This window comes from Lathamus discolor, chromosome 1 (assembly GCF_037157495.1).
Source record: "Lathamus discolor isolate bLatDis1 chromosome 1, bLatDis1.hap1, whole genome shotgun sequence".
Classification (NCBI taxonomy): domain Eukaryota; kingdom Metazoa; phylum Chordata; class Aves; order Psittaciformes; family Psittacidae; genus Lathamus; species Lathamus discolor.
The window spans coordinates 115,054,700-115,070,645 of NC_088884.1; the positions used below are offsets into that span (position 1 = coordinate 115,054,700).

The 15,946-nt window shown below is 39.5% G+C and overlaps 1 protein-coding gene across 5 annotated transcripts in view; it reads right to left on the reverse strand.

Annotated features, from left to right (window-relative positions):
* Positions 1 to 15,946, reverse strand: part of BMPR1B (bone morphogenetic protein receptor type 1B) — a 246,114-nt gene that overhangs the window by 125,709 nt on the left and 104,459 nt on the right. The window lies entirely within an intron of this gene.

Consider the following 15,946-nt stretch of genomic DNA (forward strand, 5'->3'; position numbering starts at 1 on the left):
GAGGAACAGATTAATGGGGAAGGAAGAGACAAAGAGAAATACTGAAAACATATGATTGTAGAGTTAAAAAAAGCACCAAGCATGGACAGCAATTAACAACAGATAATTTGCAAGATTGCCAGTAAGAAAAGCAATACATATGTCAGAGATAATACTTAAGTGATCCATTCCCATGATAAAACCAACTATACACATAAATAACCTCCTATTAATGTATTAAAAAAATCCTCATACTATAAGATGTCCAAAACTTCCTAAGATGCTTCTGAAAAAATATTACGCAGAGCTTGTACTCAACCACAATAAAATAATTCCTGGAGGAATTAATGAAATGAAAACATCTATTACAGCACATGTTGAAGAATATCTCTTTCTGGCTTTGTATGGTAGTGTCACTGTAGCACAAATGAAAACAAATTAACTGCCTATTACAAAAAATGTAATGTTTCCCTATGTTTTTCCTTATGTTCCCCCCCTGAAGGGGGGCTATAGGGGTGCTGGAGAGGGACTATTCACTAGGGACTGTAGTGCTAGGACAAGAGGTAACAGGTTAAAACTTAAACAGGGGAAGTTTAGACTGGATGTAAGGAAGAAGTTCTTTACCGTAAGGGTGGTGAGGCACTGGAATGGGTTGCCTAGGGAAGTTGTGCATGCTCCATCCCTGGCGGCGCTCAAGGCCAGGCTGGACAGAGCCTTGGGTGACATAGTTTAATGGGAGGTGTTCCTGCACATAGCAAGGGGGTTGGAACTAGAGGATCTTAAGGTCTTTTCCAACCCTAACTATTCTATGATTCTGTGTTTACTTAGGTTCTGCAGTCCACTATGTCTTCATTTCCTTTTTTAACAAACAAAAGGACAGAATACTTTATTCTACACATGCAATTATTTTTTACTTCACAACTAAGCAACTTATTGACTCAAATGCACTGATTGTTCATTTTCAATGGTAATGGATCAATGTAGTCTTGTGAGAGTAAATGTTATTACTTATCTAAAAATGCCTCTCTCTTTGATGCTTCATTTTACTTCTGATCAATGTTGGACTTCCCAAAACAGCTGCATGCCTGTGCTCACAGCTGGATGCAAGCTGCTGGACAGCTACACTACTTATGGCAGAAGGAAAACAGAGCCGTAAGAGGTTTTCCTTCTATACAGTGAATTGGGCTTGTTTGAATCAGACTAAATATTTGGATTAGAGTCAAATTCCTCCTAAAATACATATTGCAGGCATATGTATGAGAGTCAGAAGATGAGTTCATTGGAGGAGAAATATAAATGAAAAAATAAGTGAGACTCCAGTGCATGGGAAAGTGAAACTAACTCCCCAAGTGTTTCTCAGACAAATGCAAGTGATTTATTTCTTTCAATCCTGTAAGAATTAGGTTTTTAGTAGAGTTAATTACTGCAGTCTGGCATCTCTCAAACGTGCGGAAGCTTTGGTGATTTGATTATCATGATTTGATGTCCTAATTTCTTCATCTCTACTTCACTCATGCATCTTCCTTTTCTTTACAGAATGGATGCAATAATTTAAACATCCTTGTAAGATATTCTTATGTAACAGTGTCTCCTGATTTAAGATTTAGTGCTACTGGGACAGATGCTATCCTTGGTTATATCAGCAGAAATCCCACACCAACACTGCTACTGATGACAGCAGTAGAACCACACAAAGTTCACACTTGGCTAACAGCAACATTTTCTGTTACCTTGTTATAAATCATGCTGACAGCACCAATATTTCACAGGAAATTTTGATTCCTCCATGCTGTCAAGCTCCCTCCCTCTGAAAAGCCAAGCTACCAAATGCAGGAGGAACATGGGGTACGCTGGGTTTATCCTTGACATGAAATCTGAATGGGGTCCTAGATGCACAGTCTCACCTGGGACACCTTGACATACTTTACAGGTATAGCCATAGATTCACTTACCGAGATCATGTTATAATTAGAGATGAAGCCCCACCACCATTTGAAACAGGCTTCAAAACAGCTTTTTATTAGGATACCGAACCTTGCTTTGGATTCTCAGACTCTCCCACCCAGAAGAATGACTTCTAACCAAAAGATGACTACCATTTATATGAATCCAAAGTGATTCAGAAAGTTACACAACATGCTGAAAAATGCACTGGCAGACACACTGCCCAGTGCAGCCCACAAAGGCACATCATTTGCTCATAGAATTGTAGAACAGTTAGGGTTGGAAAGGATCATCTAGTTCCAAGCCGCCTGCCATGGGCAGTGACACCTTACACTAAACCGTGTCATCCAAGACTCCATCCAACCTGGCCTTAAACACTGCCAGGGATGGAGCATTTATCACTTTCTTTGGGCAACCCATTTCAGTGCCTCACCACCCGCACAGTAAAGAACTTCCTCCTTATAGCTAATCTAAACTTCCCCTATTTCAGTTTGAACCCATCACCCCTTGTCCTACTGCTACTGCCCCTGATGAAGAGTCCTTCTCTGGCATCCCTGTAGGGCCCCTTCAGATACCTGAAGGCTGCTATGAGGTCTCCACGCAGCCTTCTCTTCTCCAGACTGAACAGCCCCAACTTCCTCAGCCTGTCTTCATACAGGAGGTGCTCATTTATGTTGTTACTTAATCTTTTCTATTCTCTGAGTTACCATTATATGAATGTTGCTTAATTTTCAGCACTGACTCTATGAATGTTCTGAATTTCAGAGTTACCTCATACTGGTGAAAATTCCTCTTATTAGTCAAATATTCACACAGTCATTTAGTTAGGCAATTCAGAGAAGCTTTGAACCCTTTTCTTTTTTCTTTTCTCTTTAGTTGCCTGGCAAAAGCTTGGTGTTTTTGTAAAAAAAGCAAGCTACATAAAAGTGTACATGGATTGACAACTATTAAACCTTCCAAAATAAGTTATATAAAGACATTGAAAATTCATCTGATCTAAACAGTGGATGAGAGGAAAATGCAAAAAGAAGAAATATCTTAAGAAATGAATGGAAAAATTCTCACTGTGTATCACAACATTTTCGTTGACCACAGATCATAATTTATTCAGTCAGGTATGGATGTTTCCACAATTATTCACAGTCTTGGACTCAATTCCCCATTACTCTTCTCAACATGTTTCTGGAAAGTACTACAATGTAATGAACATGAATCCATGTATCAAACTGCTAAATTGTTCAAAATGAGACTTCAAAACTTGAGAAGTCATTTCCTTTAAAAATACATTTTTTTGTTTAAAACTTCCCTGCTTTATGCCTAGATTGCTTCCAAAACCTTTTATCCATTGGCTACCAGCTGAAAAGAAAACAACAGAAAAAGAGGAAAGGCTGTTCAGAGCTATGTTACTTACAGTTGCAAACTGCTTTTATGACTAGACAGCCAGGGTGCACATGTGGCAAGAAAGCTGATTATGGTACACGAGTTTATAAAATACAGCCATCAACCCTTTATCAATCCCTGCAACTATGTAATTGATTAGAAGCTGATTAACTGTATGCATTTGCTCACTAATACAAGCGAGCAAGTTTTGTTCAGCTATCTGTGAAGCTGGCAGTCTAGGAAAGTATGGGTTTGTGGCTTGCTTGTAGCTTAAAAACAACCCCAAATAGTAAATGCAAAGGGAACTCAGAGTTTTAATTCAGAGTTTTAATATGGCTTTTGTATGTGTGCGTGTGTAATTCAGGGGAGCATACTGCTTTGAGACTTTGTCCCTTTTTCCACACATTTTCCAGTTTTTTTGCAGAAGCGTTGGGTCTTTTTAGTTTCTGCCATCACACAAGTTAGGCTGAAAATGGTCAATGGGGGTTGAACATTAGTAAGACACAGACTTACAGATGGATACTGTGCTCACAAAATCCTGGTCTCAAAAAACAAGTCTCAGGGGAATCCTGCATTAGTATCTCACACATAGCATTTTGGAAATGTTCAAGCTGTGGAAGTCAAAAGAAATTGGGCACTCAAAAGTGGGGGCCCATGAAATAATCCATTTCATCACCTGCTGTGCCATACATCAGCTTCATAGACCCTCTGACAAAAACCTGGATGTGTCATCGCTCCTGCAGCAAACACACATGCTCAGCCAGATGTGCAGTTTGCAACTTAGGTCCAAGTGGACAAGCACAAAAACATTCACCTGGAGGGAAGGGAGGTGGCATTTTCTCACAGGTAAGAAAAAGAGGGATAAAAATAAAATCTTCCAAGTGTATGAAACATTTTGGTTTTGTACTCTTTATTCTTATGACGATGGAAATACGTTGTTTAGAAGGCATGAGTGTTTTAAAAGCATTAACTTAAGATAGTTAACGAAGCCTGACACTCTGCTGGTGTGTTATCTACTGCAAAACATGAGAACAGAGAATGAAGAACCCATCGTCTGGCTGACTTTGTAGTTGCTGGATGCCCATGGTAAATTGTTAGTTTATTTGCCAAATGTGAACTCTTTCCCTCCTTAAGCTAAAAATAAAGCAGCTCAAATAAGCAAAATACTGAATGAAAACATCCTGGAAATTATATATAGTTCAACTACATTGCCTGGAAAAATACCTTTTTTCTTGGCTAAGGCATAAACGCAGTACATAAGGAGTCACACATTTTTAAATAAGATAGCTATTTTGTTGTTGTTCTCCAGGAGCTGAGACAGAGAAAATAATTTTAGTCATAATATATTATGATAGAAAGGTGTTTGGGGTTATGATGTCCTTTCCTCCCAATGAAGAAAAGATATGGAGCCCCAACGGAAAAATGTCAGATACTTCAACAGTCGGAGCCAGGAGGTTGCAAACCTCCTGAAAATGTCACTGATTAGATAACATGCGCACAACTGAACTGACATTAGACAAAAGCGCTTCTACCTCCTCTAAAATAATCAGAGAGATGGGAGAAGAACAGAGAAGAGGTAGCTCCTGGATAATCACCAGAAAAAGAAAGAAGAGATTTCGTCACCCATGATGGAAGAGCAGCAAACTGCCCAGAAGAGGAAACTAAGATTCTTCAGAGGCAGCTGAAGAACTTGGAATTAATGGATTTACTAAAGGAAAATAGAAAGACCGATACTCTTAGCTAGTAATAACTTCGGAGAAGAGAGATTTAAAAGCATTTAATTCCCGACCAAGAAAAGGAAAGCACGCACAAAGAAAAGGTACGTATTTCAAAGCACAAGGAAACAGCACAAGAAAACTGTTGCCCTGTGGGGCTGTGTAAAAATGGTGAGTAGAGTGAGGCTATTGTGTGAACGAGTACAAACTGATGTGAGGATGCATAAGGAAGAATCCTCTAAGAAGAGGAAATGTTCCAGAAATTTTCTGGAGTTAAAAAAAACACATTAAATCCTTGAGCTGTTTGCAAAGTGCAAATATTAAAAAGTAGGATTACTGCACATGTGCTAAAATTCACATGCTTTATAGAAACAGAGGTAAGTCGCACCTACTAATTTATGTGGAAAGGAATTTTGCTCAAGTGGAGAAATTTAACTAACTGTTACCACCCAGGAAAGAAACATCTGTCAAGAGGATGGTTACTACACATAAGGACAGGAACAAGAAGACTGTGTTGCAAGACTCCTCTTGGAAAAGTTAAAATAATATAAGCTCTATTTACCTTTCATTTATCAATGAGAACAAACACAGTGAATTTTATTTCTGTCATCAACACCATTCAAAGTAGTTACATGAAAACTGTGTGTAACAGAAAGTTATTATATATCAAACATTCCACATCAAACTCACCGCTTCCTTAATTTTTGATGCTGCTATTTTATCATCACAAAGCTATTTGAATTCAATAGACTGCCTTCCAAGCTTGTTATATCAGCAAAAATATTAAATATTGTTTATTATTATTAGCCTAAACTTGGCAAAAGTTAAACAAGACTGGACTACAACACACATATTCTCTTATCCTAATTTCTAATGTATCTTTGAATTACTACCACATTTGCCTCAAATTATATTCAGGGAGGCGCCAGTTGCAGCATACAGAGTATCTGTGCACAGTACACTGAAGTGTAATTTACAGCAAACCTTACACATTAAGCTTTCATGGTGGTAGTTGTGTGTCTCATGACATTTTTAAAGAGAGATTCAGATGGCAGTGATTTGTCCCACATACACAGACCTTATACATTACAGATGGTGTTAGCGTCCATGGTCTGTGTATCCAGGTCATGTTTCTCTTTCTCCTTGACTTTTTTTGGCTATACGTGCCATGTAGCTTCTTATAGCAGGCCTGTACCCTATATTTTCATGTCACGATATATATCTGTATTTTAACTCCTAAACAATACTTCACACTATATTTGCATTGTTTTGAGTCTCCATCCTTGTGCCCCAACATGTGCTTTAATCACGACTTGAAAACAATCTATTCACCCAACTCAGCGAGAAAAATGCCAAAATGTCTCCAGATTTTAAGCTTTCTTTTGGCTGCAAAATGATCTTTCGAACATGAACGTGCATCTCATGTTTGCAAGCAAGTAAACAATTGTTTTGATACCTCTTCAGCTGCACAGGTACATGCCAAGCTGCAGATCACAGCTCCTCACAAGAACTGTGCAAGATGCAATGAGAGCATCAAGAAACAGCTGCCTGTGAGGACAGCACACAACACAGCAGCTGGGCAGCAGTGAAAACACCACAGAAGTCAAAGCAGAAAGGATGCCTTCCACCTCCTTTCCTATAGGGTACTAGGGTTTAGGCTCTTTTCAGGTTGATTTGTTACATCCTACCTGGAGTCTGATATCAAGAAGGATCCCACCCTGGCACTCCTGTAGTCCTGTGACAGCACAGCCAAAGAAATCTTCAGGGAGAGGAAAGGAGCACATGTAACTCATGAAACTGAGGATGCTGCACATCAGTGCCTGTTGAAGGGACAGAGCTGGGAGGTGTTGAGGCTACAGCCTTCAAAGATATATAGACATCTACAAAAAGAAGTGGACCAGCTCATGCTGCCTGGATGTGGAAGAGAAAGGGGCACAACAGACTGTATGAAAGCAGTGTCTGACAAAACACATTTTTACCTTTTCCTCCTTCACACCTTTCCCCACTCATTTTAGTCTGCATGTAGGTTTAACACAGAGACATCTGTTTTCACGTTCAAATACAAGTCCTCCTCAGTCACTGCCTATGAACAAAACACGGAGAATGGCAGCCCAACTATTTTTCAACCTGGCACATCAGTTCAGGCTACATTTTTCAGGCCCTGGCTTCAGCATAGCTCCCTGGTCCAGCTCCTAGAGACACTGACACGACAGCTCACTCGCACCTCATTCTGCTGCCCTCAGAAAGAACTATTTGTTCTTTTGCTGCAAAAGCCAAACTGCCTCAGGACTCAACAGCAGCCCTAGGCTCGACCTGCAGCTACGGTCTTCAGCAACAGCTGACATTAGTATAGCACTAAAAAGCAGCACAGACACCAAAGACAATTAAACAAACAACACAGATGACCTTGCTACTGACCTTTCCTGCTTTAATGACATTTATTGCTCGAGAAGAGAAAAATCCCACCAGAAAGGGTACAAGCACTGCAGTTATCACATATGGTCTGGCCAGCGCAGAGAGAAGGGACTGCTCTGCACATCTTAGTGCCCACCGCACCAATGAAACACTGAGCAAAACACAACTAGAGAATGTCAGCTAAAAACCAAGCCCAAATAAACAGGTTTTATATGAAGCATCTTTGGAGTGGAGGAGTGGAGGAGTGGAGAGGCAACAGCTCCACAAATGCTGTTTTCACAGTGTCCCTGTGGGAGGACTTGGCAATACCTCAAGCCTGGTAATCCGTGTGCCCATAGGCAGCCACACCGCCTTCCAACATTGCAAGTGAACTCCACATAGTGATCTTAGGAACTTCAATGAGTCTGAAAACAGCATTTGTCCTTGTACACTGTACAAAGAAGCTGAGTACTCTTTACAGATCCCTGCTCCCACCACATACTAGAGAGGGGTTTCTTTGTCCAGCATTTGATGGTCCACTGGTACAAAATCTAGTCCCCGAAAGCCACCACGTCATTCAATAAGCTGTTTTCCTTCAGTCTGTAGCAATAAAACTACACAACACTATAAACATTTTCTGCACTGGACTCCAAGATGCTTGGCACTCTCGCTGGAAACACTGCTCCTTTTGTTATTACATTACAGCAGACCCCTTTAGACCCACTTTCCATCATGACACTGAATATTTTTGTCTTTTATTTTCTGTGAGGAGAGTCCTTTCTAAACGTAGGCAAGAGACTTATGAACAGCTATTTGGTGAGTATCATCGCTCCAGGCCTAAGCACATCATTAATCAGACTCATCAGAAAAGCAGAGCAATGCCCAGGGAACAATTTTCCCTTCTTGTATGCACTCCAATGCATGAGCTGGCTACACATGGAAGATTAGCATTAATGGGAGATATGGACCTACATGTCTCAAGAGGAGAGAAAGAAACAGACCCCACAGAAGGCAAAATTTCCTTTTCATCAAAAATTTAAGTTAGCTAACAAAACCAATAAACACTCTGATGAGTGTTGTCAGTCTATGACTAAGGAGTCACTTTTGTAATTGAATATATTCATACTTTCTGTCCAGGGCAGGTAAAGCAAGGGCAGATGTATGGCATATGAAATTCAGCAAAACACCATGTTCATGCTGCTGCTGGCTTTTGTGTTAAAGCTATTGGGAGGAATGTTAATTTTTCAGTGGGCAGTTTGCAGGAAGAAGTAGCATCTTTTATTAGGCTGATACAGTTGGAAAAAACAGACAAGCTTTTGGGCACAGAAAGTCCTTCCTGCACAGACCTGAAGAAGGGCTTGTTTGTCTAAAAGTGTTTTTTCCAGCCATATTGGTTCATCCAGTAAGATATTACCTCTCTCTGCAAGCCCTGCCCCACTTAACAGTCTGAGCATCGTGGTTACAACGTGATACTATTACATTTTGGTGGTACTGATGGCTTACAGCATAGGCTTCTGCATTTGGTCTAACAGGCATGAACTAATTTCACAGAGAACTACTGTTTTTAAAGGCAACAGCTTATTATAAATAGAATTCATTGCCAACATAGGTCAGCATAAAGCTGATGGTGATGAAGGCGAAAAAAAACCCCAAACCTCCCACCCCAAAAATAACCCCAAGATCTCTTATTACCATTTACATCAACCATCAGAATAGTCTCTAAGTATGACATGTAACACAATGTGAGGAAATGCCAGGAGAGCACAAATTCTCGAGTATTTGCTGAGGGAGTAATAAAACAATTCCCAAAGGCTTTTTTTTTTTTTTTAATTGGGCTAATGAGATAAAGTTATTTTCAAGACACATCCACAAACTTCCTCCTACATTGTGGCAACACTGCCACGTTTACTAGGACTAGTCTTGGCAAGTGATACTCTAATACCTGAACTACATCCTAAAGCGTTTGTCATAACGATGCATATTTATATAGAAGACCAAAAAAAAACCCCACACAGAAAGAAGTAAAGCCTTTTAAATACTGTGGGCCTGAGGAAGGTCCTTTTGTCTTAATGTATTTTGATGTTCTGAGCAGTTCTAGTGGAACTGATGAAGCCACTGACTGACCTGCTTCATGGGCAGGCACTGATGCTAGGAGATTCAATAAAGAGCTGAAAGCTCATGTTCAGCTGATTAAGACATACTTTTTCTTCCCATAGTCTGCCATTAACTAATCTAATTGAAAAGTATCTATACTGCAAATGAGAAAAATCAACTGTCACCCTTAACATACAATTTACTGTTATTTATTTATAAAAGAGACTGTATTTAAACACTCCTCATTGTTCTCTCACTCAAGGGTTCATGTTTTCTTTATAATAGCCATTTCAGGTTTTTCACTGTAAGAAAGGTCTCAACAGGAGAGCCACAGCTAAGTAATTTTTCAGTAAATTATATTTTTTGGACATACTCTGTCACCAAGCCATAGTCTGCGTTTTATCTAGAAGTCTACGAAGCAAAATGTGAGACAGTTTTCACGACATGTCTGAAGAATGGTAGAACTTCTATTTTCCAGATTCAAGTTACAAATGCACAATCCATATTTTTATTTGACTCAGTGCTGTAACAATAGTTAATTACATTAATTTCAGGGGAATTTTCCCACAGTTTTGCTTTGTCATAAAAATGGATGTGGTCACTATCATTACGTTACTTGATATTGTATATATCATAGATTATATGTATCAATGACTGCAAAATTATTTTCCACCATTAAGTATTTTGTCTCTACAGGATGCTTTGTAGGTTTTAAATAAAAATAATAGCTACAAAGTAAGATTTATTTTGTAGATAAAATTTTATAAGCTGAGTTGGAGAATATTTATCTCTGATGTCTATTTAAAAACCTATTAATGTATTTGTACAAATATCAATCATTCACTGGAGCCTTCTTGGGGGGGGGGAGGGGGTGTAGGAAGTGGAAAAACATTTTTACAAAGAAGATTGTATACTGAAATGAACTAATAAAACAATCCACAGCCTGTTTATACGCCTGAAATAAGCCAGACTGACTGGAAATGCAATGCCAGAGAGCTACAATTTCTAAAATGATATGGAGGTTGAGAGAGAGGGAAGGAAGAAATTAATTTCTGCATGCTTTCAAAAGAAAAACAGTAAGCTAAAAATCGGTACAATAAGTCCCTACAGCTTTCCCCATACTGGGAATTTTTAGGGTAATGAGAAAGACAGTTGCCTCAGAACATACGTGGTATAAAAACTACAGTCTCAAAATACTTTCATACATAACATGCTGTTTCTTCACTTTGCTTTCTAATTACCTGTAAAAGCTAAGTGAAAATGAGACACAGATTTTGCTTCACTGAACATCAGACTTTTTACACTCACTTCAATGTAAACAAGAAGATGGCAACCGAAAAAATGAGTTTCAGAAATCATTTAACTTTGGAATCAACTTGCACTTTAATTAACTGTACCACTCTGGTACAAGCTGACCTGCAAAAGAGGATGAGTGGTTTGAAGGTGTCCTCCTACCCAGACTGCTGTACTGCACAGGAGTCATCGACATTGACCATTAGCCACCGAGTACCACAATGCATCAAATATTTGACAGAATGGCTTTAGCTTTTTAACATGAGCATCAGTCACATCATAAACTCACTTGTTGGTTTAGGTTGTAACCTTCTGTGGTTATAAATAAAGGATAATTTTCATGTGTTGTGCCACATCTGTGCTAATAATAATTTGCATTAATATTATTTATATATTAAGGTGACTTCAAGCTTGCTTTAGGACATGGACAACAGGTCAAGCAGCTTTTTGTAAAGTTCCTAATAGATGTAGAAGACCTTGTAACTGATAACTGCCAGAAAGCGTTAGTTATTTCTTTCAGGAAATTATTTCTCTACATGCAGCCGCAAAATGGGCACCATTTGATGAACACCACAGACAGGGACAATGTAGCCCTGTCCTTATCTATCTTCGCATTGCAAGGTTAGTATTGATTTTCTTTTAGTAGTTTTCAATCAGCTCACAGTCACCTACCTTGTGCATAAACCAGAGAGGCATCTCCATGCCTCCCAAAGAAGAGAGCTACTTAGTTGCTGCACTTTTTTTCCCCCACAGGAGACAATACACAGGTGTCTTATTTTCAAAGGAAGGGAGAAAGCACCCCAAAAGGCAGGACTGAGATAACAGCATTACTTGACAATGAGTAATCTTATGGCCATTTTACATTGTAAGGCTTGGCTGGTCTCTAAGTCAGTTGGGTTCCAGTAAACCCTCCTCCAGTCAGACTGGCCACACTTCCCACACAAGTCTGTGCAGGGCTGGAGCCTGCAGCCTGCTGGATGCCAAGCACCCAGAGCTGACACCTAAGCTCTCCTACTGCGGTTGAGACCAACTTTATAGCGATTCATACTCAGCACACCTCTGGACCACACATCCCTTAGTGCATCTGACCACCACAGCCACGATCTATCACAGGATGAGACAGCTCTGCGACAGCCACAGTTCATGCATTACTGGAACCATACACTGAAGTACATTGGTTGGGCATTTCCCCAGTAACACAGTCTGATTTTTGGATCTTCTAGACAGGTGCCAAGTCTGAAAAGAATCGTAAGGGAACACAGGAAAGAGTACTGGCTGAAGCTGAGCTCTGGTTGCAGAACCATTAAGCAAAACCCACCCCAGCTAACAAAAAGCTGGACTTTATAGTGGATTTTGCAGATTTCTCGAAGCAGCAGCTGTTCCATAACAATCAGTGCTGTCTCCTTGTCCAGCTGAAGCACCCAAGTGAGACTCAAGTCGGCTGTGAACTCCTGGCTTGCTGGATAGCACCTTGCTATCCTGCACAGTGCTGAACAGTTCTATCCAGAGTCAGGTAAAGGATAGGTTTTAATCATACCTGCTAGTTTTGTTAAATCAAACACAGATGCTGCTGCACAAAGCTACCGGACTTCATGGTTGGTTTGGAAAAGACATGTAAAAGATACTAAAATACCAATCGAGGCATTCCAGGCAGAACAATCTAAAGACCCACACCATTCTTTGACACCTTTCAGCTATACACAGATAGAGCCAGATAGAAAATTAGGTGTAAAAACAAAATTGCTGAATTCCTACTTTTATTTAATACTCCAGGCTCTGCGTAAAGTGGCCTCTAAACCATCCCCAAACACCAGGATGCTTAGGAAAACAATGCAGTAAGCCTCCTTGACCTGAACTGTAATAACTGAAAAGAACTTCAAAACCTCCATGCACTGTCTGCATAAGAATGATATTAGAAAGAAAGAAAGAAAGAAAAAAAAAAATCCCCAACAAGAAAATTCTTCATGCAAATTGCCATCTGGGCCAGGAAGCTGAGTACAATACTGCTTTCATCATCTTTAATGATGCACAGTTTAGTTCAGGGGGAGGGGAAGAAGGAAATGGGACCAACCTTTGACCAGTATGACAGCAGCATAAGTAACCCCTTATTGCATTATGAAGCGATTCATACATGGGGACCTGTTACATTACTGGCCTGTTAACAGTATTGCAGCTCCTTGGACTCCTTTTTCATTTTGTTTTACATCAGACAAGCCTATTGCTGTCATTTATAGAGAACGGAAAAGCTGCTACAGTTTTAATATAAAACACAGGAAAAAAATACACAGCAGCTGTTCATATTTTCTAGGAAGTCTGTTGCAATAATGATGTCATGGAAAAAGGCTGGAATCTATTAAAATGGATCAGACAGGCAAGCCATTCAAAGCTTCCAAACAATATGCGTATACAAGCTGCACCATGTACCTTACATTAAAATAAGAACAGGCAGAAATATTATAGAGAACAGGCAGTTTAGGTAATTTCATAGCTTTAACTTCAATAAATTTGGTTTACTACTGGAACTACCCAATAAAGCAAAATACAAAAGCCACAACCAGCTCACTGTCAATTAAACTCAATTTTCACCTACAAAAGCTTTTAAACGTATTTTGAAATCACTGGCTCAAGCTACATAGAAACAAAGAAGCTCTTCCAACAAAAGATTCACCATTGACAAGGTGGACGCTTAAATGCCAGGTATAAACTTCAGCTCATTAGGAGGGGTGTTTTGTTGGGTTCCCCCCCTCACACACCTCGAACTTGGGAATTAAAGTGGACAGGGCTCCCATCCAGGCACTCTGTTTGACCTATAATTAGTAATTAGACATTCTTCATTTATATGATGCTACTCCTGGGCTCTAGCAAGTTTGCACCTCTTGCTGTAGCTTGCTTGCATACTACTCTGAGCTGCACAGCCCAAGGCTTACTCAAAGATTATGCTTCTCTTCTTTGAGGTACATTGAAAAGAGGAAAGCTTGTGGTAGAAAACTGGTAAGTTTTGTGGCTATGTGCATGTCACTAAAGCAATCTTTAGATTTACCCCATTTCTGATAAGCTACACCTTCCTCTCCAAGGCTTTCATGAGAAACATTTTACCAATGGTGGCCTAAATACATCTTCCTAACACATGCAAAAATACTTAGCAGAACATGCATATACTTCTGCTAATGTGAGATCATATTTTGACCACACATTCTTTAACCATTCAAGCTGCCTTTTTGCATGCTCAGAAGCTGGAAAAGTAAAGCATGACTGGCCATGTTTAATATGTTTAAGTCATAATGAAAATACACAGACCAAAACAAACTGGACATAAATACCATAGGCAAAGTTCTAACTTGCGTACTGGGAGGGCAAAAAGACTAAGAGACCTATGTTCTTCAAGATAAGGGAAGAAACACTCAACAGTAGCTGTAAATAGTTTGGAAATGAATGATCCCACCTTTCCTTGTGCTTTTCCAAACTCAAGTCCACTATAGATGACACCATATTTTGAATATTCTGTCAAACATTGATGTGGTGACATGTAAAGCGAATATATTATAGAGGAAGCATTATGAATTTGAGAGCAACTAGAAATTAATAAGACATTTGAAAATTTATTCCTTTTCAAACCATCAAATAAATTCTGCACATGTTAATTATAAAATACCAGCTATAAACAAACAAAATCAATGAAAATACCTTAAGACTCAAAAAATTAATGAAACTTCAAATTGGTTTAAAGGGATAATTCCATCCAAATTACCATCCAAAAAGTCATCCAAAAAGATGTGATTACAGTCCTGGTCAGTTATGCATACGTAAGTTAAATTGATTTCATTATGCTCCATATTAAACACCATTGAACACCACAACAACTATCTCTGTGAAAAAGAATTACTAGTAGAACTCCAAAACAAAATTCGAAATGCCAAACAAACTAAAAACCCCCAGAAAACAATAACCCTAACTTCTCAGACAGATCCATGCTGATGCCATTTAACACTTCCTCCTACAACTGGGTATGTACAAATTTCTGAGTCCACACAAGTAGAGGTGCCAAACCGTATTCCTGCTATCTTGCCCATGTTTCCAGTCCCAGTAAAAGCAATAGGTTATGAGTGCACTAAAAAATAATAGGTTGGGCATGCAAGTAGCTCTGTGCACTTAACTAAAAGCTCAAAAGATCTGAGCCAGAGTACAATAAAATGAGTCTGAATGTCTTATCTAGGGCACCCCACAGTATTCATAAATTTTGACTTTAAGATGTTATTGGATATAATAAAACAGCGTTAACATTTCAGATGAACGTTCAGGGCAAGCTTATAAACTATTCAGTGATTAATGCCCTTGTCTCATGTTTTCAATTTTCATTGCTACTGGGGGTCATATGTTATGATGTCAGCCTGAATCTGGATTTCGATTTTGAGCAAATCTAATTTAAAATTATGATACTAAGGCATATGGTGGAAACTGCTTTAAAGTTCTATGTTGGGTGTTTATTCACTCTGTTACTAGGGTAGATTTCTCATTCTAGTGCCACCTATTCAACAAGCAAACAATGTTTGGGTGTATCTTCCCATACAGTAAACACGCCATAGGTTGAACGTTCAGGAACAGAACTTGCCTATACCAAGATCCAATAGCATACTTGCCAAATCTTGAGTGTAAGGATTTGCAGGACTGGGCCAGTAATAGGAAATTAATCAAATCCCCAGACATGACGTAAACTGAATCTGCCAAAAGGATTCAGGAGGAGGAATAACAGAAGTCTGAGAAGAGCTCTGAGCTGGACAGAGGCTCAGAGAGTATTTTCCTTAGGAGCTATGGGGATGGAGATGTTTCATGGGGTCTGATACCAATAAAACATTCTCCTCTTTATCCTGCCCTGCTCAGCAGACTGGAGGATTCCTCACCGACTTGAAAGAATGTTTCATGAAACAGCAGAGCTCAGACAACAGTAGGTCGCTACTGGAAGTCATACTCTGCTCTCCTCTCCCAGTCCCACCCTCCCGCTCCTTCTATTTCCCTTGGATTGCTGCTACTTTTCTCATGACCCTGTCAGTGAAACCAGCTTACGAAGCTGAATCATGAGTGGTAACTCTGTCTTCTTCCTCCCTGGTCCCCCTTACCAGAAGGAAGTGTTTCAGGTGGTTGTGCTCCAT